The sequence below is a fragment of the Harmonia axyridis genome, chromosome 3 (genome assembly GCF_914767665.1).
Source record: "Harmonia axyridis chromosome 3, icHarAxyr1.1, whole genome shotgun sequence".
Lineage (NCBI taxonomy): Eukaryota > Metazoa > Arthropoda > Insecta > Coleoptera > Coccinellidae > Harmonia > Harmonia axyridis.
In genome coordinates, this window is record NC_059503.1 from 19,037,433 (window position 1) to 19,061,842 (window position 24,410).

Below are 24,410 nucleotides of genomic sequence, written 5' to 3' on the forward strand. Positions count from 1 at the left end.
CTGGTTGACATTGAAATACCGAGATCAAAAACAGTCTCGAAAACAGCCAATAAAAACATGCCTTATATCTTGAGTATAGGACAGAAAAGGCAATGACAGGACAAAAGCTTTCTACGTGCTTATTACACGTGACGCGTCAAACACCCTCGTAAAGGCCGATATATCCGAGCTCTGATGCGGAAACTTTTGTCTCGGTCAGTTTGCAACCCCATCTCATTGAGAGAGGAAAACAACGCAACACAGTGTGTGAGGTTCAATCGGGGTAGATTTCTCTTTTACTGAAATATAACACGTTTACCACATCTCCTGTTACTTCTATAATAGAACATTGATACTTTGGTTATGGTTGGTGTCGATGAATCTTTTTGTTCAAATCAGATTCAGTGCGAAATTACAGTCAAAAAATTTTTTTGGGAAATAACAGGAATTCTAGTTCACATCTCAAAACATAATTTTGACAAAAATATCGATTAGTTCCTGATCAGTAGACAATGATCAGTCTCTGGGATATTCTGTGAATGTAGTTCAAAAGATAAGATAACAGATTTTTCTTATTTGCTAAAGTGAAGATAGCTTTGTGATCACATTTGGGATGAGATGTTTCAAAACTTTCGTTTGCAAAATTTATATCAGATCATTTAGAATGAATCTGGTTTCGTGTATCTGCAACTTTTTTTTCGAGTCTCAACTTCACTTTCAGAATAATGAAAACATTATTCTTCAAGAACAATCATAAAGTAAATTTGTAAAAAAAAGCTGGAATGAATGTGTCTCTGTTAATAAATACTCGAATCGATGTTTTTTTGAATAAACAATCAATAACTATTACGTGTTGAAAATGAAGATACTGAATGTTGCATATTTCAAAAAATAGATCGGATAAATAAAATCTCAAGGATATTTTAGATTCTACACCCAAAACTTAAGCAGAAATCGTTTGAAATTTTCAGCACCAAAAAGTCTGTGGTGGGCCTGTGTGATATTATTCAATATCGAGATCATTGCTACTGCATGTCTCTAATAAAATATATATTCTTTATATAAATGACTCTTTATGTTACACAGGCGATATTTGTTCTAAAAATGACCCACAAAGGCCCATATTCTTGTGAAATCCTTATTTCTCAGGTTTCTCAAGAGTTTCACCTTAAAAACTGGAATAATGAAAGAAATGGATGGTAATTTTCTGCTTGTATCCGAACGATTATTTTCAATACTCAGTATTGAAAACAAACCAATCGGAAACATCCTTGAATCCTCTCCTGAGAAGTGTAACATACTGATTTAATATAAGATATCCCTTTTCCGTGAACATTCGGGAATTCACTTCAGCAACTCCCAAAGCATTTCTTTCAAAATTTCCCTACGGTTTCTGTTCGGATAATATTTCCAGTTTCGAGTTTCTTTTCGTCGTTTCTATTAAGTTCGGCAAGTTCATAATTTATGCATGCCTCTTCAGTTTGTATATGATAAAAAAAACATGACACGTTTGAAGTTGCTCGGAAAGTGTTTCGACAGCTTATGTATCATTTTACTGAAGTGATGAAATAGGGCAAATAATAAATATTTGAAATACTGCATCGCTAATAATCCCATTTTGCTTTTTGTCAATAAACGATGTACTTCTTCCTAGAGCCTTTACAAAACTATATATAATATATATAACCTTACTGTTCATAAACATAAATTTTCCTGATAAAAAAGCCGGTGATCTTCTTCTGCTTGAAACTATTAAACACGCGTTTGTCAATTATATTTTCGTAAGTTATATCATACGGGCCTCTTATTTTTCCGAAAAAATTCGTTGCTAAATAATATTTTTACAAGAAGCATGAGTGCTGGTGGTAACATAAATTTGAGTCGAAGACAAGAGTTTTTGCACATGCATGAATGCTTTTCGTTAAAAAAATATTACTTTGAATTGTGTTTTTCCAATTTTTCTCATGAAGAATAATATGAATGATTAGTATTTGAAAAGAGACTGTTTCATGAGACCATAGTTATTTGTTATCAAAAGTTTTGAAATTTTCATGACAACGGCTGTCAAGTGTTGCCGCTGTTAACTCGTATAAACTGCTGACAGGTGGTGTCATACCGTTTTTTCATCTAGAAACCATTTGTTATTTGAAATTGCGCGTTTATGGTGGAAACTGAGACTATAGAAATAGTGTATGGAAATAACCAAATGAAATACACTTTATTAAATTTGAACCATTCAGCGACACGTTGCGGCGAGGATTTTAATTAACTACTGAATTCGAGCTATAGAGATAGTAAAACATAACCGTAAAATAATTTCGAGTAATCTATGGTTATTTTTTCGATTTAGACAGGTTTTTTCAATGGGATTGAAAATAATTCGAGTTATAGAGCATTTAGAGTTTAGGAGTTTCGAGTTGACGAGAGTGAACTATATAAGATAGGGATTCAGGTGATGCAAAAGAAGTTTTATACTACGATCCAAAATTTGCATAACAAATTTGTTTTCCAATTTAGTTAGATTAGTGCCGCTCGAATGTCTATCGAAAATGATCCTAATCACTAAAAATGGCCCCTTCATATTCAAATATTTTCCTTCATCGTCGAAGTGGTAACGACGTCTAATTAAAAAACATTCATATTTCAATTCGAAAATTACAAAAATATCCGTCGGTGTCCATTCGAGGATTTGCATCGGGTTCTTCGCAAACGTTTCGAAGTTGTGACCCAGAAAGCAAAAAATAAATTCTCACAACCAGGGCTTATGAATAAAACGGGTGTGATTTGAATGCATAATTTTCAATTATGTGACGACTGCATGCCGTCTTTTCATCCTACCTTTTCCTCAGATGTTTATTCATTGCCAAAATGGGAATTCGGTCTCTATAGAGGAGTTTCTGCTATTTTCATGCTTAAACCGTTTTCATTTTATTTTAGATATCTTGACATTATCATGCATTATCCCATCCTTAAATCCGACTTGCCTCCATTTAAAACGGAAGGCCCCTCTTTTTTATTGAAAGCGCAGTCAGATGGGGAATTACATTCAAGTCGAAATTAAAATATCTCCATTGTGTGAGCTCGGAATGTTGATTCAGATCCGTGTAGAAAAAACGAATATTTCCAGAAGATCTTTTCTCGGAGATTCGAGAACAGTTTTCTGTATTTTTCACGCCATTCATTATACGTACTCGAAATGAGTCTCTCTAATGAATTGAAGTCTATAAATTATCATTATAAAGATTACGATGTGATTTTATTCTCGAAAGATTAAGGTTTTAGATCAGATTAATCATTCTGCTGATTTCTAAAAACTACTCATATCTGAAATTTGATTCAGTGAGAAGATTTTATTCAGTATACTGATTGATTCATTATTGATTCTCGAGCAAACCGAAAAATGACAACTGTGGATAGCTAATAATAAAAAACAGCCATATGGTTATTCACCTAGTTTTCTAAAATTTATAAAATTATTCGTTGTACTAAACTGTTTCAACTATAGATGCTTCTGACAGAAAATCTTATTTGGACCAACATCTAACATAATACAATATAAATATTTTGAAAAAATGCCTCGTACACCATATTTCGCTATAGTTTCTTTTTTTCAGATTCAAACGCAGTTTCATCTCAAAATTATCAATTTGGTACTATGCTTTTGTACTTCCGACTGATAATCAATAGTTGAAATTGAAATGTTGAATACCATTGTTTTCTTCATTAACTGTAGCCACCACTAGAAATTGAAGGCAGTACGTCGTTTTATTATTCGAAATAATCAATCAATATGAGAAATCAAAAATCTCAATTTCATTCAGCTGACGTAAGACAAGTGGAAAAAACCAGTATATTTTCAGAGAAATCAATGGATATTTCAATATAAAGAGAAATGTATGTCATAAGCGATAAAAAACGATAATCGCCAAATGGCAGTCACAACTACGGTTGTAGAACCATATTTTTCTAATGAAATTTTTCATGATCAATTCGATCATTCGCGGCTGTAGTTTATGAATTATTTCTCGAATTCCATTTTTAAGGGCTTGAATCGATTGTGGAGCATTGGTATAGACGTTATCTTTCACATGGGTTCAAAGAAAAAAATCTGAGGTTTAAAATCATCTCAGTGTCCAGCTTTTAAAAAAATAACATGGTCAAGACTTTTCTTGCCAAATTTGTATAGCACGTAGCGTTTTCTTGAGAATAAACGTCGTCCAGATCGATATCTGAAACAGTAGGTACACCGAAAGAGCTGTACCAACGTCATTTTTGATAAGTAATGCCCAATTCTACCATCAGCCCAAAAACCACATCAAACATCACTAACTGTTAAGGTTAAGAGTAGCTATAGCTAATCTTCGCCTTTTCAGGGCAAATGTATGTTGAATAAAGTCGATTCATTATTATTTTAACTTGTCTCAATAGGTCAAATTTTTCTACCAAATGCACTATCGCTGACTGAGAAGGTGTTTCACGACGACCCAAAAGTGCTAAGTTTTTGTTACCTACATTTTGCTTAGTGTGATTGCGAAATTTTCACTACTTGTATACTATAGTTTAACAATCCGTCGTTAAAGGGTGTATCGTTTTAAGTAATGACATAATTATGAAGTAATGAATAAAATTCAGCTTATTCATATTATGAGAATATGACTACGTATAAATTCTGCATTCAACTACCGATTTTTCTGCAACAAATTGTGGAGATAATTCATGCCTTTTTCGTTATGACTTTGCAGAGAATAGATGTTCATCAATCATTATTACCTTTAGAGCTTTTAACCATAAATATCTTTTCAATCTTTCATGTTCGATTTACACGTTAAATCATCCTTCTAGTGGCGATTCTGAATTATTATTATGAATGACCTGCTCTGGCAGCCCAGTGCCGTATATCGTCTGAACAGGAATACTGAGCTTGATATATTTCGACAACGTATTTTATAATTTAACGCAACCTGATAGCAGTAAGATCGAACGGTCGTATAAAGAAGTCACGTTGATGGATATGAAAACTGACATTTTACTATAAAACCTACACTAAATGTTTTCAGACGCAGATTTAATAGTTTGAGGTCAGTATTTTAGGTAAATTCTAACTGAAAAAGAAACTGCAACATCCAGAAGGAGCTGTTTTAATTTTACATTTATTTTGGTAAAACATAGATAGCATAACAAAGAGTGAATGATTGAAATTTGGAGGAAAAAACGAAAGGTTTATAAAGTTTTTTAATAAATTCGTTAATAATGTGTTTATCTACCGCGATTATCTATACACTCCCCAACACGTTCCGCCATTGATGCAATAAGGTAGTCCATTTCTTCTGTACTTCATGTCTCTGAGTCCGTGGGGGCTGGAGTAAATTTACAAGCCTCCTACCCATGATGTCCCAAACATGCTCTATGGGCGAAAGATAGGGGGATCTGGGCGGACATGGCAGAAGATTCACATGGATCGCTTCGAAAAAGTTTGAACTAACTGAGGCAATATGAGGTCAGGCATTATCTCGCTCTGAAATATTGGATTATCGAGCCGGTTAAGGGAGAACATATCGCTCCACTATTTTTTGAAGGTGACGCAGCGCTGTCATGTTACCTCAATTAAGAATGAAGGTGACCTAGTTGCATGTGCAATAGCACCCCATACCATAACGCCCACTGCCCGGTGTAGATGACGCACAAAATCAAACTGAGGTTCACGTCTTTCTCCCGACATCGTCAGACCCTTCTTCAGTCATCATTTGCATCCAGGGAGATTCGGGATTCATCAGAAAAGACGACCTGATGCCATTGCAATTCCAATGTTGACGTTCTTTGCATCACTCTAATCATTGCCGGCGATACTCAACCACCAGAGTTAACACAAGATGGGGTCGATAATGCTGCAGTCCAAAAGACCTTATCCGGCTGTAAACCGTTCGGACAGTTACAGGATGGCCTTGTTCTCCTAACCACTCATCAGCCAAAGATCGAGTTGTCGCAAATCTTAGGTCTTGGCGTCGATCTTGAACTTCATTTGTGCCCCTTCGACGTCCGGTGCCTACTTTTATTCGATTTTGGGTATAATCAAACCACGCTTGTCAACATCTCATAACAGTAGTTGGATTTTTGTTCGTACGGTCAGCAATTTCTCGGAATGACAACCCCGCCTCTCGTAGACCAATAATTTGACCTCTTTCAAATTCACTTAGTTGGCAATATATTCCGCGTAAACGTGCTCTGGGCACTTTAATTACAACTAAACACGACTTTGGATCTCTTGGTTTGTTGTAACATTCAAAACTTGCAAAAAACGACTTCAATATTTAAGTAACAATAATGGTTTACAAAAAAAAACCTTCAAGATCTTTTCTGCAAATTCAATCATTTACTCCTTGCTATACTATCTATATTTTACACAAAAAAAGATAATAATAAAATTTAAACAGCTCCTTTGGGGTGTTGCAGTATCTTTGTCAGTTAGTATATAATTCTAACCTAATTGATAGTCTGAAATAAGTCAAGAAAATGCAGAAAAGTTCTCATAGAAACTAAATCGATAAGGTAGTTGGAAGGTTGGTGGAAGTATCATGGCAAAAAGGTTAATTGAAAGAACGAAACTGGAATTTCATACCAACCGAACACGTTAACCTTCTATGCAAATGATACAGGCATGAGCATAAAGAATGGAAATGAGGTTTTATTCGAAAAACCAAATCGAGTTGGAACGAATAGCAAAAACTCGGCAATGAGCAGATTCCATCAAATGATAGACAGTAAGAGTGAAAGGCAGAAAAATGAGTAGGCGAGGTTCAGTTGACTTTGAAAATGAATTCATGAATGATACACACATAAGATTCAGATATTATGCTAAACAATCAAATGATGGTTCATGATTTAAATTTTAATTTCAACTGGTTTCAATTTTATTTATACTGTGCTGATTCTGACTGACATACAAACGGAATCACCACATTTATTAACGAATTATACAGAAATATTAAAATTTTTCACCTCACATGAAAGTTCAGTCTAGTAAATCCAGAACATCTTCGTTGCTTCCTAGCACATACCTGATGTATTTATTAATAACCTGTTATACGAAAGGGTTATTCATCGTATTGACATTATTGAAATTTATTATAAAAATGGTGAAAATTTTGCAGTTACACTTCGCACAACTAAAACACTTTTCAGTCGTCGTGAAGTACCTTCCTGGCAGGCAATAGTGAAATTGGTGGAAAATTAGAGATTTTGGGACAAATTAGTGATATGAAGGAACAACATTGAGTGCGTCGCTCAAGAACAACTGAGAACATTACTGCTGTAGCTTGTAGTGTTGACGAAAAACCCAGGTTTGTGGATTCCTCATTGCTTTTGAGAATAAGGCATTCCACAAATGGAATAACACCGTATTTTGGCATAAAGACTTGGGTTTCAAGGCTTCTAAAGCTCAGTTAATACAGGAATTCAAGACTATTACTTGCAACGGCGTATGTTCGCTGATTGTGTCCTTGAAATGCATCAAAATGATCCTGATTTTAATCGAAAAATCATCCCTAGTGATGAGGCTTATTTTCACCTAGCAGGGTATATTAAAAAGCAGTATTGTCGCTTTTGGGGCTCGGAAAATTGAAGAATAATAGTTGAAACTGCTCTTCATTCTCCACGTGTCGTGTTTCCTTGTCGTGTTCTTGGTCACCGAGATCTTGTGATTCAACACCTTTAAAGTCTATATCGATGCCCCACAATCGATTCAGAACCATGAAGATGGAATTCTTGAAATGGTCGAGGACATACAGTCGAAAATGTGAAAATGAATTATGGAAAATTCCTTGAAAAGCATATGGCACTACAACCGTAACCGTGGCGACCGTATGGCTTCTTAACAATAAACTGAATATTTATTGATTAGTTTTAAAAGAAATTCTTTTTTTTTTCACCAAAATGAAACCTTTTTTGGGAAAACCCTTCGAGTCAGAAACGGAAATCGATCCCCTACTTAATATATGGCCAGATGTATAAATGGAAAGATAACGTACCTTCAATATTCAACTATAACTGAAGGGTTTTTGTTTTATGTCAGTCAATATTCGCCTTTCAACTGAAAATTCCAAAATAAAGAGATTAAGATTCTATTCCCGAAACTTAAAACTTTTAATTGAGCAAAAATATTCGCTCCAGTTATCTCTATATTTCCACTGGAAATAATGAAACGAAGATAAGACAAATCTCTGAAGAACTTTTTAATAGATTGGTCTCAAACACAGAAAAAAAAAATTCGAGTATTTCGGTACCAATGCCTGAAATAACTAACAAGGGTCGTAAGGAGATATCCAATAAGTAAATGGAAACGGAACTCACAAAACATCAAAACAAACTTCACTGATCCATTCCTATGAAGTTCCTGGGAGTTGTTGCTCTTGTTAAGGTGATGAATTGTAAAGATATAGCAGCACCGACGAAAACATCGTGAGCATCCTGCATTACCTTACCGTGAACTCTCTCCACAGGAATTCTCTATGCACGCGAAACTTCCCAACTTAATTAATTATTTGATTTACATATTTCCACCTTTCATTCGGAACTGAAAATAAACTTCCGCTGGCTGAAATGTTGCCTTTATATGGCGGTGCTTTCATAATGGTAACCACGTGTGTATTTGTATGTTTGATGTTATTTTTCTAATTAACATTTTGCTCTGTTGTGTTCCGTGGAAGTATTTTTGGAATTCATATCCATACGTGCAAGCTGGATTCGTAGATACATAAGGAATATTCCGTATGAGAATTATATTTAGAACTATGTATTGTGAAAGTATATGAATAATCAGGGTTTATAAATTTCTGAAAAAGTTCTGTTTTTTTCTTAATTTTCAGTGGAATTTATTAAATGAATTCTTAGATAAATTGAATCACTAACGTTATCATAAATTGAATTTAGATCCATCTGAAGTAGAAAATTACGACAGCTAAGCGAGAAGAAACCGTTAGTGGTAAAATATACAGGTTTATTCAGTTAGTAATCTCGAAAAGGATACGTCTCACAGAGTTTCGAATGTTTCGAAAAAAAAATTGATGGTTTTGAAGGAGAAGTAAACTTATGCTACAACCTCTTCCATTTCCTTCAAACTTATTGGCGGATGGGGGTCAACTGTGAAATTTTAAATGAGTTCCATTTTTCATAGCAGATCTGTATTGTACGGCAAATAACTAATACAAAATTTTTTTACGAACACTGAAAACGAACTGTTCAGCAGAAAACAGCATTGTTATATATATTGTTTTTCCTTTGTATATATAAGTATTAGTTTCTAGGTTTGGTTAATCGATCGTCTAGGGGTATGATTCGATTACCTGGCCTTTCCACTTCTTCTCCATGATTTTGTTCCGGTTCAGTAATAATTAAACTCTTTTAATTATTCACATATATTTACAAAGCCACACTCACAGTACAAACACAGTTTATACGGTACTGAATGTCGTCTTTAACTCGAGTGTTAATTACTCGAGTCGTCTTCGATATTTCACGTCTTCGTCTTATTACAAGTTTCGGTCGTCTTGTCTTTGAATCCTTCGAGACTCGTCTTAATCTAGCTTGCGAACCGTCTTTTCGTCTTACGTCTTAAGTTTCAACCGACTGAACTTACTCTTCCTTCGACTTAGACCGAACTCAAACTGTCTACTGACCGCAACTTACCCCGTTCAATCTGAATATCCTTCTCTTCTTCCGGCTTGACCACACCCTTAGGGAAAGTACCATCCCCTAGTCCCATAAGAGTTTTTCCGTACCGCCCACAAAGATCTTCGCGGATTCCTGGAAATCGAATATTCTCGAAGGACTAGAACCTGATACACAGATGTGACACATCTGGTACAACCGTCTTGTCTTCGATCTTTCCTAACCCCAGTAAATCTCTTAAGTTTTACAACCGACATGACACATCTTCGACACCCCGAAAAATTACATATCCTTTTTACATTATATGTACAATAACAATTCGTTACCTGTTAATTCATTGACCTCGACATTTGAAGAAACTGATAGGTTTCCAAGCATCCTGTTGACCATCTCAATTATTTACGGGGAACAATAACTGGATCCTACATTAGTTTATAGTTATTTTTCTAAAAAGTGCGGAAAGTAGTATTTTCCGCAAGAGGTAGGAACAACATTTTCTATACAAGCGCTTGAAATAAATTGAAACTCAAATGATTCATTCAATTATCCACTTACACAGAAATGACAGACGTAAATCTGCATGTCGTTATCATGGTATCTCACCTCTTCAAGCGTGGTCTGTGACCTTCAAGAAATTAATACCATACGGGATTCTTCAGCACTGTCAAGTTTGCATCACTTTCTTTGCAACTGAACGTCACTAGTATTGTTGAAAATTGGAATATTATTTCCTATTATTATTGGAATATTATTCCTGTTATTATCATATTATTTCCTAATAATAGGAATTTTATTCCTTTTCTGTTCACGTCCATGTTCAAAATTGAGCAATTTATCATAGTTGATTATTTATTATTTCTGTCTAAATTCTTGTGATGAATTGCTCAATTATTCCTCTTATTAATTATTATTTTCAATTATTATTAATGAAGGTTCTATAGGGAATTGCACCCAATTCAATTTGGCGGGTTTGAAAACAAATTTTGATTGTTTACATTCGTATTTTAGAGTTGCTATACGTGAAAGAAAGTAAAGTGACAACATGGCTTTTTCAAACTTTCAAACAACATGGTCTAAACAAGAATTAACCCAATTTTTGATAGAAAGTTGAAATCGAAATCTAATTTGGGATTCAATGTTAGATAATTCACTAATTTGATAACGAGAATGATTTCAACACATACAATACAAATGTTCATCAATGTTACAATTTTATTAATACTACCAACTAAATAGTTTCCTTTTGAGCACCTAGGTTATCTCATGAAAATAAAGGTTACCAAGGTTTTCGAACCGAACTGACCCAGGGCAAACACTGAACGGAAAAAACATTGAAATGTAAGCAACGCGAAGTATTCTGGACATTTCCAATAAAAAAAGTACCTTTATAGCACATAGTGAATGCACGAAATATGCGCTGCAGCGATACACAAACGTGTGTATGTATGAATGCCACAATTCAGAAAACAAATATGAAGCCTGGATGAAAGTTCCGCAGTTTAGAAAACGGCATGATAATTTCCTTTATGGAAATTCAGGAAAGAGCACGTTTCGAGCTCTGTAGCAAAGCGGCGATGGAGAACGAAAGTGAGCACATTTCAAAGTAGACAAATACGCCCTTAGTCGACCTACTTTGTTGCGTTTTCTTTTTATGCCGGAAACATAAGGATCATAAAAAAGAAGAACAGTAGCTTCGATATAGAAACACACTGAGTGCCGATTATGCATAAAACGACAGTGAGATTCTATTAAGGAGAAAGATAGAAACAATTCTACAAAAATTTAAATCGCTTGATTTCATGATAATAATAATAATAATGACTGATCTTTATTGATAACAAGTTATCAAAGGGCAATCGACCGAGGTCCTTCAGCCCAAGTTACATCAACATAATATTTAAACAGATTCACAAAAAAAAAATCATTATGTTTGCAATTTTACAAGATATCAGTTTTTCAATTTCTGTATTAACGTTTGGGTTCGGAATTTTCTTCGGGGATGTTCATATTTAATAGGGTAATTATTTCCCGCTGTTGTACAAGGTGGGAAAGTTTTGTGATATAGTATGACCTGATTATTATAAACAAAATTCATCAAACTCTTTTTTAAGATTTTTCTGAGAATGGACATGAATATGTGGATTACAATGGCACATACTTAATCTCTAATAATCCTTTTCATGAGATAATATTAAATCAGTGGATAAACAGAAAAATAAATCCAATTAAAAAATAGACGTCGAAAATTAGAATTATCTGGAAATTGTATTTTTTTTTTTAATTGAAGGTACACATAAAGGGAATAGGGAAAGTTTTGTGATGAAGTGTGAACTAATTATTATAAACAAAATTCATCAAACTCTTTCTCGAGATTTTTCTGAGAATGGACATGAATATGTGGATTACAATGACAAATACTTAATTTCTAATAATCCTATTCATAAGATAATATGAAATCAGTGGATAAACAGAAAAATAAATTCAATTAAAAAAGAGACGTCGAAAATTAGAATTATCTGGAAAATTTAGTTTTTTTTTTGAAGGTACAAATAAAGGGGTGATAACATGGATGTTAACAAAAGATCTGCAAAGACTTGGGGTAACACAGTGTACAATATAAATTTTTAAGTGTTGAGCTACTCGTAATTCTTAAAGCAATGTTTGTTTCATTTGAAATCTTTCAATATCTTTGTAATCACTGAAGTAGAGTGTCCTACCCCTTAGTTAAGAGAAAGTACTGAGATATTGATTAAAATGAATCTCTCTAACATCAATTAATGCATATTGTATTCTTCAGTTAATACTTTCTCCAGTGTTCGTTCAATCATGATTCAAATTAATTTCCAGTTCGTCTATTACCATATTTCAATTATGTAAATATCAGTTATTTGCTAGATTAGCTTCATTAGATTTTACATTTCGAATAAAATCGATATAATTCAAAATATAAAATTCGAAGGAAGTACTGAGTAGTACTGCTATGCATTCAATTGAACTGTCGTTCAATTTCGATTTAAATGAATTTCATTCAAGTGAACACCGAGTCACTGCTTCCTTTATAATTTGATCAATATATTTTATATAATTAAACTGAATATGTATAAATCACTCGTATATGCAAGAAAAATCAATCATCATGCTCGTTCAAGAAGTTTCAATTTGAACAATGTAACTTTAACGTTACCTTAACAACGTTGTGCATTTACCAATATAATGGACTACAGAAGGAAGAAGGCAAATAGAAACCACTCTAGATAGAAGCAGTTATTTCATTCCTTTCGGAATTATCAGCCTAGCAGGATCACAGAAGAACCAAGTCTAATATTGTACAGAACTGATTTAGCAATATTCCTTTGTCTGTGAGGACTATTGCATTCGTTTCAAAATTGTCAGTCGGTTTGTTAATAAGAAGGTCGTACCTCCATCTAATGAAGATCCAGATATCATTTTATGTGGGATTATATTTACTTAAAACAGTAATAACTTGACTTTGAAACGAACTAACCACAGATAATTGAATAAAAAAAAACTATTTTCAATGTATGTTCTGAACTGATAATAATTTACGTTTAATCATCCTTGGTCATACTGGGTTATAAACGCAAATGTTTTTTTACCAAACAAAAAATTGCACAACCTGATAGTTCTCATTCTGAATGCTTCATCTTGTCGATATTCCCTAACCAACTACTGAATTTTAATCATATCAGCTCGTTCTTCTAATTAGTAGGAAAAAAATTGTACATACCATTGCCAAGAAATAATTAAAGATCATTTACTAAGTTCAGATTGCCGAGATTATACGTTTCACCTGCACCGGTCAAAACAAAATTCTTGATGGGTATCTCAATAATTTTCAACCTGTTGCTTAGTATGAAAAGTTTCAATAGGTCTTTGTTCTGAATTGTGTTCAGGAATTTGGTATACGAAGAGGAGATGAAACTTGATATGATTGGTTGGAGACTTGAAAAGGCTTGTTCATACAATTTTCACAAAATGATTATTTTCATAGTGTGTTTTCAAACATCCATATCTTTCCTATGTTTCTTCAAATGACTACAAGTCTTTGTGATCGAATTTTAACATCCCCAAGATGTTCTTTACATCAAGCATCAATGTATTACGTGGAATAAGTGAAAGCTTTCTATCGCATAAATAATACTACAATTCAGTTAATACAGGATGAACCTGTATAAGTGGTAAATTATTCACCAACCTATTCTACGATATTCTGAGACATAATTTTCTTGACGGTGCAACAGCTTTCTAAAGGTACGAAATGCATTTTGTGAGCAAATGCTTCTCCTACTTTCCATAGATTTGGAAGAAGAATATAATGGTAACCAAAACATGAAAGTCAGGAAAGATAATAGATTACTTTTTCGATGAATTTCCATCGAGTAAGAACTGAATTCATTAAATAATCGACGATGAGATTCCATTACATTTACCCATAATTTTTGATTTTTTCATTGTTTTATTATGTTGTTTTTTTTTTGAGGTGATATATTCATTATTATTGTATCCTATTCAGATCTACATAGATTATATCATGCAGAACATGGTCTTCGAAAATTTCAGTAGGAATTACTACTTTTCATTATTGAAAATAGAAAACGGATAATTAAAGACTTAATTGTTGCTTTACTGTCGAAATATGAAGAGAGGTTGTTGAAAGGTTTGTTAGGGCATTAATATGAAATCTCTAAGGAAAGATTAGTGGTGGTTAGTCACGCACAAGTATTATGGTGCTCGCCTAATGAAGAGAAGAGCTTGAGAATTATACTTCGTTGGATTTTGAATTTTCATTAAATAAATGACAGTTACCTACTCAGCCTCAGTCAAATGAATATTTTCATACCTTATGTTTCGAAGTGAAACATTCATGAGAGTGTTCTATTGAAATATTCACATGCTGCTCCGAAATTAAGCTGTTGATGTTCAGCTCAGAGTTAAGAGGAATATTCCAGTGGGTATTTAAGTTTTTCCGGAAAACACCCAAAACCTTATATTTACGAAACAAAAGATATGATCGGGTTAAGATTTCATGTTTTTATAGGCAGTATCATAAATATATGTACATGCTTTCATGATTAATGCATTTTGAAAACAATTTGAGAAGTTTGAATCAGTAACGTTCATAATTCTACTCTTTTATGAGATAAAATAAAATTCTTTTATGAGATAAAATAAGATACTCTTATGAGATAAAATAAGATTCTTTTATGCATTTCATCGAAAACTTTCAACTGGTATAACTCTCAAATTATTTCAGAAATACTTGTGTATGGCGTTTTGTAGACGTAACATCGGAAGGTACTACTACTTACTGATCACTACTGATTAACTAGAACTGAATGTAAGTCAATTTTCTAGACTCATTTTTCGGAATTTTTATGAGAGCATTGAAGAGTTACACCTGTCGAAAGTTTAGTATAAAATGCGTAAAACACTCTGTAACTCATAAACGAATAGACTTAGGACAATTTCCATCACTAATTCACAGTATTCATGTTCTGCAAAAACACTGGGAGCATGTAGAGTTATTCATGAAACTCTATTAAAACTAGTAAAATATCAAACCGATCGTATTTCTTATCGAATTTTTTTTTCATATTCTCCTTGAAGTCATGATCTTTTAAGGGCTCTTACATTCATGTACCAATTGTGAACTTGGCGACCAGAATTGGCGCATGAATAATGAGTTCTTGAAAGCTCCTGACTTTTAAAATTTCTTCTGGATATTCGGATTGAATTTGAAATAAATCTGTGACGCTATAAACAAAAAATTTCCACAAAAAATTGCGTTTCTCATTTTTTCTTGCATTTTGTATCTAAATATATTGTCATTCACAATATTGATTAGTAAATTATTTAAATTCCAGATTCGAGCAACCGCAGACTCATGAACTGGGGCATATATTGAGGTGTCGTATATCTATATAGCTCACCCAACGGGAGGATTTGGTAGCATCCTATTCAAATTCGAGAATTACAATTTATCAGATTTCACTTCTTTCTGAATATACGTCACACGAAAAGAAACACGAAAAAAAAAACGCTGACTCTTAGCCCAATTTCACTCGACAGCGTCAAACCTACGAGTTTGTCGAATTCTACGTGTACACAATACATAATCCCTCTAGAATCATATAACATGGATTCTTCTGCAGTAGGTTTTATGGGCGGAGAATATCAAGAGATTTAGGTTTCGAACTGATCGATATTATATGGGAGGCATGAAATTAATGAAAGGAAATCTGACAATCAGCGTTGATCATCGAATTATCACAAAATACACTGTTGTGGATCAATATTTCGTATTTGGTGGTTGAGTCTGTTTCGATACCAAAACTACCTATCGATGAGCAAAGATCTTCTTCTGAAGAAACCAAATCGTATAGTGTTCATACAATGTTGTGTCAGTTCTGTTACCACTGAATAATTTCCTTTCTTGTTTTTTTTTCGATTGAGTATTGCCTGTCAAAATTTCGAAACATAGAGTTGAGTTATGATCGAGAATATTGAAGGTTAAGGGCCAGTTACACCATTTGCCTAAACATTGATTAAGAATTTAAACGTTGATTACTCTATGATTTCTCAAGAGAAATCAGATATTAATCAATGTTTAAATTTTAATCAATGTTTAGGCAAATGGTGCAACTGGCCCTAAGGAGCGCGACATTTGTTTAAAATGTTGTTTAAAAAAGGTTTCGTGAATTGATAAAACACTGTCTTTTGATAGGAAAAATATACTGTGCAAATAAATTAATGGCTTGATGAGTATCATTCATGCTCGGCAACAACGGTTGAAAGGTACTTTAGGAAAATTAATTTGGCTCTAATGAGAAATTGTTTATCGTGATTGAAGCCTATTTCTAAAGCAAATATGAATTTTTCTGCAGAAGAGATATCAAAAAGATATAGGAGCGTAGGATTATATGTATCCTAGCAAAGGTTAATATGATGACGTCGAGGTCGAATTTAAAAAAAATGTGTTTTTCTGGTTAGGTCCAGGACTTATTGAGTGAAGGCTAACCAGGTTGAAAATAACAATTTTGATTCTGATACGAAATATCGTATTGCTATAGCCTTGAAAACATGAATTGAATAGTGGCCTAGTTGGAATTTTGCTCTATGCGAAATTTTATGTCGATCATATCAACAGGACCAAAGATTATTCGAGTAGTATTCCAGAAAAAAAATGCAGCGTTTAGTACCAAGAGCTTAATGCACTTATGATAAAAACAAGCGCTCCCAAGACTCTGAAACCAAGCTGTAGCGGATCCAGAGGGCGCAGAGTACAAAAACTTCCTTTTTTATATATTATTATTTTTATCATTATTCTCTGAATCGGGGTCGTTGCGGCTCTGTTAGCTTTCCGGAAACTGCGACCAAACTGATCATTTGTTGTTAACCCTACCTTTTCATACAAAACCAGGGAGGCCATCTATACTGTTAACGAAACCGATGACATCCTTAGGAACCTTGGCTATTACTTTGTGAGTATCCAGAACTGACTTTTTCATACGAGTGGTTCTTAGGCCAGTCAGCTCCAGGCATTTGCACATTATGTGTTAGGCTGTTTCTACCTCCTTTCCACAGAGTCTGCAGATCTCATCTGCTGCGATACAAAAGGTATTTCCACAGACCTGTCGGCAGTCACTATTACCCGAAGCTCAGCTTCGGGTGATAGACCAAGAGCTTCCTGGTATAGGTCGGTGGAAGCATCTCAAATATCTTTGTCTGAGCAAGACCCATTGTGTCCTTTTATATAGCATTCATGTGATTTCGGTCTTGTGCGCATTTTGGATCCGCTACTGAAACCAATACTTTCTCCTACAACTGCTATGAAAAGTAGCGTATTCTTCATAGCTTACTCAATTTCAAAACTATATATTGCTCACTTTGGAAAATATTATTTCTCACGGCACTTTGCCCACACCTCGCTTGGTAGACCAATGAAATTGGGCTTTTGAGTCGTTTCTATGGAAACGCAAAAAAATAGCACATACTCTTAACGAAAGCCATTTTAATTTGAATCGAGTCCATTACTTGAATTATTGAAATTTGTGGAATTGTAGGAAAAGTATAGTGAGCAACATGTGGAGAATAGTATATTGTGCAACAAGTGGGGAAAGTCCAACATCTCTCGCGAGTGTGGAGGTTGCGGCGAGTGCCGCAAACCCACGAGTGAGAAAAGGACTTTCTCCACATGTTGCACACTATACTTTTCCTGCAACTGCACAAATTTCAATAATTCAAGTAATGGACTTGAGTCAAATCAAAATGGCCTTCGTTGACAGTATGTGCTAATTTATTGCGTCCTTTTCTCGCTCGTGTGTTTGCGACACTCGACTTTCAAGCTTGTGCCACAAACTTCCACACTCGCGAGAAAAGTTGGACTTGTTGCACAATATACTATTCTCTAATGTTTCCTATCCTCATCATTCTCATAAGAAAATGTTTCTTTTTTAGATTCAGTATTAATTAAAACTCCTAAATACATCCTCACATTTATGTTAAAAAATTCATATTGAAGTAAGCCATAACAGCTTACTTTAATTAATCTTTCGCAACATATTCAAATTATCCCACCAGAAATTCCGATCCAGAATCTCTACCGAGAAAGGGTTGGAACCATGCCCCAAGCTTGTGGAGATTTTCTGGATCTATTGGTAGCAATCCTCCAAAACGTATATATTATTATCTCCGACCATATTTTTGCGAAGGGTCGGATTATAACAAAAATCCTCTTTCTCCTTTCGTTTCCATTAACTTCGGGTGCGAAAATGTAGGGGGCCGTGGGAAGAAAAGGCAGCCTGTTTTCGGGAACAATGATCCCTAAATTAGGAGATTCTCACGGATCCAATTATTTGCGAGCATCGTACCGTAATTAGAACGGGGACCCAGAAACAAGAAAAGTAAAGTGAAGCTACTAGCCATGATGATTACGAATTGTGAATTCTCCGATTCTAATATTTGCACGCGTTTGTTTCTCATAGTGCTCGAGAGCAACGGGCATTTCATTTCGTTTTGGGGATGATGAATCATGATTATCCCCAATTCCTGTGTCAGGAGAGATCTTAGGATATATTTATGTTGCAGGGTTTTGATATTGCTTGTTCGGTGATCAGAGTGGATTTTCTTGAATTTCCCCTTGATGTGAAAATGTTAAATTGTTTTGTTCTCTTTTGAGCCCGGATTTAACGGCGTCTTGAAACAAATAATGAATATATACGTTGTACTTAGAAACAAAATTTCGGAAAAGATCAGGCTACAGCCTAATGGAAAAATTGTAACCGGTGAATTTTTCTGAATTTTTGGTATATTGTAGAATATGACCTCTCAAACAAGAAGGGTCCAACGCAATCCTATGACTAGTTTCCGAGATACAGGGTGTCGAAGTTGGAAAATGGCATTTTTCAAAAGTGACAGGAAATTTTCTAGAATGAAACACTTTCGAACGATAAATATTAGTTATCCATAAGGTAATATTTAAAAATTTAAGATTGGTTTTTAATAAAAATTATTGTTAGATATGGGGTGAATCAAACATTATTTGAAATGAAATTCGCTTAGTTCATTCAATTTTCTGCCATTACTCTCAGTTCGAGTTCACTATTATAATATCAAACAGAATTGGCTTCACTATGTTACCCAGTTTCTGAGATCTACAGGGTAATATATTAGGAGGGGCGACCGTTATTTTGAAAGTTGTCAAAAAGTTGTAAACAAAATAAATGTCATACAGAGTAACGCGTTGGCGTTCATTTATTGTTATTGTGTCATTGTACAACGGAAGACATTATAGGAAGGAGAATTGGATTCTAACTGAGAGCATCCCAAGAACTATTAAACTCTTCAAGGCACCCGATTTTTTCGAAATAATCATGTATCAGAACATAGAAATCTTAATTCGATCTTGAGCTGCAGAGCTTTTCTGAAAAATGACTGTTCCAATTATTTCGCTATATCTTTAGACGGAAATTGGAATTATTGTAATAATTTAAATTTCTACTGATCATTCAATCGTTCTGACAACACCGAACATTATTTTTGTACCTCTTCCTCTGGGAAAATACTGTCAGATCATGAGAATGTCACGTGGTTGTTTTTTTTTTCATATCCAGGGGATGGAAGTTTTTTTGACTCATTTCAACCAAAACACATCAAATAACAGCTGACAATTATATTTAAAAGGACTAGTTTACGAACAAATTTGATAAAGGTCAAGTGGTTGTCAATGTGATAAACATATTTCCATGATCTTAATCGTTTGAATATATTTGATACAATTATGGACTTCAATTTATTGAGTGCGTTTTTTCGAAAGAATTCTGACCCAGGATTATATTCAAACCATACGACCAAAGTTTTCAGCAAATTATCCAACATGATTCGCTCTCACTATAAGTATTTTGGAAGTGACATTATTTTTCAGCGAAAAAAAAATATGAGAGTCAAGTTGAATCCATACAGAATCTCACAGCTCGATTCCATCAGATGTTTCCTCGAAAATTCATGATGCAAAACTGGAAATATAATTGACAAAATGTCCATTGTTCACTTTGAATATAACTTCAAACTACTGTGGAAATAATAGGAAAAAAAAATTTTGGCCTTTTCAACAAGAATTTAATAATGAATACCCCGAAAGCCCATGTAGGCAATGAATATTTGTATTTCATTCCTGTTATGCGGATGCATTCTACCGCTTTTTCAATCAGAATCTGGACGAGCCAAAGCGCATAGTTGAATTTTTCCGCAAGATCAGACGAAGGGGGTGAGTGAGTAAATTTCAAATATCCCTTCACATGCAAATAGTATCCAAATTAAATTCTTGAATATTGTATGGAAACATTCTTTTTGACTCAAAATCGTGAAAGTGTAGGTTTTCCGTCCCTTCTGAACATATTACGTAAATATTTGTTGTATTTCATGAAAAGCATGAATGCTTCATGAATATGTATAATACTTTACTAATTATTTTGCTATTTCAGAGATCTTTTTGGGAGGTCGTTAGCCGCGATCAGGTCACTACGTCGTTTTTTTTTTCTGTAATTTTAGAATTTTGGGGATAATATCGAATGATAGAGTTCGATTGTCTGATGGCGAATCCAAATTCAATTCTGTACGTCGGCATCGGTCCAGCAATTAATAGAATAATTCTTGAACAGAAATACTCCCTCTTTGTCAGAAAGTATATCTGTAGATACACAGTTACGTGACATCCAAAAGCGCAATTGCTGCATGAATGTAATAATTTTCTCATTCAAGTTTTTGACATATTATTGCTATTATCGGCGAATTCTCAACGTTATCTTTAAGAATTTAATACTACTCTCAAAAATTTTTCTTTATTAAGTTCGTTTCGAAAGTTCTTCCAAACTTACCTAGATCATAGCAGTTTTACCAAGAAATGCTAACAGCCATGCAATACTCTATTACTAATTAATCCACAGAGATAATACATAGTGTAATTATTATGATATCATCAACGTCAATCAAAACTAGTGGCAACAATAGATCAGATAATGAATCGAATTTCTAGTTCAGTGCATATGCGATATCATTGTGAGAAAGATACATGCCCCATGTTGTAATTGTATTGAGGGAGCAATATTTGGTCGATACTAGTTCGAGAACATGTTTATCGTCTTCTACTCCGAATTATCAGTCAAATGAAAGCCGCTCGTGTCCCATAGTATCTTGTTGAGGTAAATGCCATTCCAGGATCTGACATGATGTAGGCACATTAAGCACTGATTGACGAACATTACAATACGATTAGATAAGATCTATTCGTGTATACATATATTGTCCAGAATGACTGGGACTGCTCTCATGTAAGGGTGAAATGGCAACTAAAGTCCTTAGATCAGGCACTGGTACTCGAACATAATCACTCGAGCTAATCTTTATTGGAACTTTGATGCAGGAATTTGCACATTTGAGGTCTATCGAATGAAGTTGCTGTTTGTTTCAAAGGATCAATTAGAAGATATTCATTTGACTGATTTTCCTGTGATTTGCACATATTTTCGTTGGACACATTTCTCAGCCCATTTTTGTGCGTTCGTTTACCGAACAGAATGATTGAAGGAAAAAGTTGATATTTCTTCTAGACCAGATTCGATCGAGTTGAAATTTTGCGTGCTACAGGGTGATTCAAAATTCAGTATCAAGATTTCGGCGGCATATTATTCAGATCAAAATAAGCCTTTCTTCCATAAACATGTGTTCGCGACCGCTTTTTTACCGCCGAACTACAGAACGTGAAAGTTTTTCAAGTTTTTTTCAGTTTTTTCTTAATAACTCTTTCAGTTCGCAAAAAATTTTTCCTTGACAATAAATTTGACTGAGGTGAAATTTCACATGAAGTTTAGAATAATAATATTGAGCTTGAGGGAAAATGCCTTGCTGTTTGCTCAAGGACAGTAGAAAGTTCAAGCAGGTTGAAATAGAACTTATATACAGTGTGTTTCATTGTTAAACGGATAAACATTAATAGTAAATAGAGGACATCGAGGTGGTACTATTAGGTCTTGTGTCTGGCCTTGTTTACCGAGATACAGGGTGATTAATGAATTTTGCTCATTTCTTTCCGACGTCATAACAAGCAAACAACATGGTTAATTTTCAGTATATTTGATGCACATCTATACTTTTCAAAACTCAAATGAATCACTCAGAAATAAAAAAAAAATTTAAGTTCCGGATAAACAAAAAATTATTTTATCCAGCCATAAAGGAGGCTCTACTATATATTTAAATGAATAATCCAAATAATTTTGAAGAATTTCTTTCATTCCCTCTACCTTTATATTGTACGTCTTAGAAATGGTGGCAAACACCTCGAAAAAAAAACAAACACCTGATACAACCAAGCCAAGGTAAGTGTAGTTTACTTTGCTGATGTTCTTCCCATTTATCGTCAAAACGAGAGTAATAGGTATTTTTTTTCTTTTTTATTCGATTTGAAGATCATGTACACTGTTTTAGTTTCATTCACTACTAATTTATTACGACACCGCCACTGGTAAAATTCAGATAAATATGTGTTGATTTTCGTCTGTAGGCTTTTGGGGTTCTTTTCATGAAATACCAAGACCGTATCATCAGCAAACATATAGGACTCCGAATTCAGTTCAATTTTACCAAGATTCTCCACATAACAAATAAAGCAATGTTCCAAGCACCGATCCTTGAGGTAAGCCACATCTTACTTTTTTTTTTGGACTTTCTGTTCTATTCACAACTACAGATTGTTGCTGGTTCTGTGAAAACGATTGTAGAAGAGTCTAGTCAGCATCCTGAATACCCATATCATGTAGTTTTTTGAAGAGTATCTGCTGATCCACTGTGTCAAACGCCTTGCTCTGACCAATGAAAGCTGTCATCACATAAAAGCCTTGGTCCGTTATTCCGATTATACTTTCTATCAAGTCAGTCCTAGCACCCGATGTTGAGCTTAATTTTCGTTGTTGTGGGAGTTCGAAAAATTCAATAAATCTGTCTTGAATCACTCGTTCGATTATTTTCGATAATAATGAATTGGACGGTAATTACTGATTTCTTCCTTTTCTCTTTTTTTGAATATGGGTGATATATTGACTGTTTTATGAAGAATGGATGAACACCTTCTAAGGGACATTTGTATCTAGCCCTAGAAAAGGCTCTACTCCATATTTAAAGGAATACCTCATATAATTTTGAAGAATTTCTTAGGGGACAAACATCTTCCATTCCTTCTACCTTTGTAGGGCACGTCTTAGAAATGTTGGCACACAATTATAAAATATCTTTTATGAAATAATAAATCATTATATCCACAGAAATATTCTTCACAAACAAGTTATATGAATGAAAGTTTCCAAAGGAAGTCGAGATGACTCTAGACGAATCTGCGGTAAAATCAATGACTCGCAACATTTCAGCAATTATCTTCGAGAAGCGCCACGAACAGAATCCAATCTTCCAATGAAATCACGGTCGAATATTTCACCAGGGACCTCAGAACTTGTAATCCACGATGCATTCCGGTGTGAAGTTACCCCATCAGAATGGAATGCTCAAACGGGGACAATCAAGGGGATTTTCAGCTGAAGGGACAAATTAATGATATAACGTCATATATTTGGAGTCTATCGGTAACTCTGCCACGACAGGCGTTCGATCATGTCTACAAACCGTGAAAATTACCCTAAATCGGTCCAAGCTACCACACTCACGAGCGGACATAAAACCTCAGATAGAGGGACAATGGGTCCAGAATGATGAAAGACCATCCTCGCGCCGTTCTCGTCCCTGGAGTCTGGAGGTCCCCTATTGGACGACTCGAAATTTCGGATTTGATGGCAGGGCTTCCACTGTTTTTCGCCGTAAGGATTCTGTAGGAATGTCGTATGGGTACTCAACTTTATATACTACTTTGATATTGCTGTTGAAGTAGACTCCTTCCAGATTCCAAATTATTTCCCTTCGGAATGTCCCTATTATCGAGTGACAATAGTTATCCTTTCCAAGAGCTCTGTCCGCTAATAGAGCGGTATTATTTCTTGCATTTGTGATAAACTTTTACCTCTTGTGATCACTGGAATAGCGGCTTCCGATGATCAAGGAATGTTATTTCGTTTTAAGTTGGTACATAGGCGAACAATTTTGCTTCTGCAGTTTCTTTCCAAAAGTCGAGGCTTTTTTGGTAAAAAACCGGTTTCACATTCATGATTCAAAGTATTGTCCATCGCTGGCTACTACTTTCTCAC

The 24,410-nt window shown here is 34.5% G+C and overlaps 1 protein-coding gene across 1 annotated transcript in view; it reads right to left on the reverse strand.

Annotated features, from left to right (window-relative positions):
- Positions 1-24,410, reverse strand: part of LOC123674627 (lachesin) — a 250,357-nt gene that overhangs the window by 145,917 nt on the left and 80,030 nt on the right. The window lies entirely within an intron of this gene.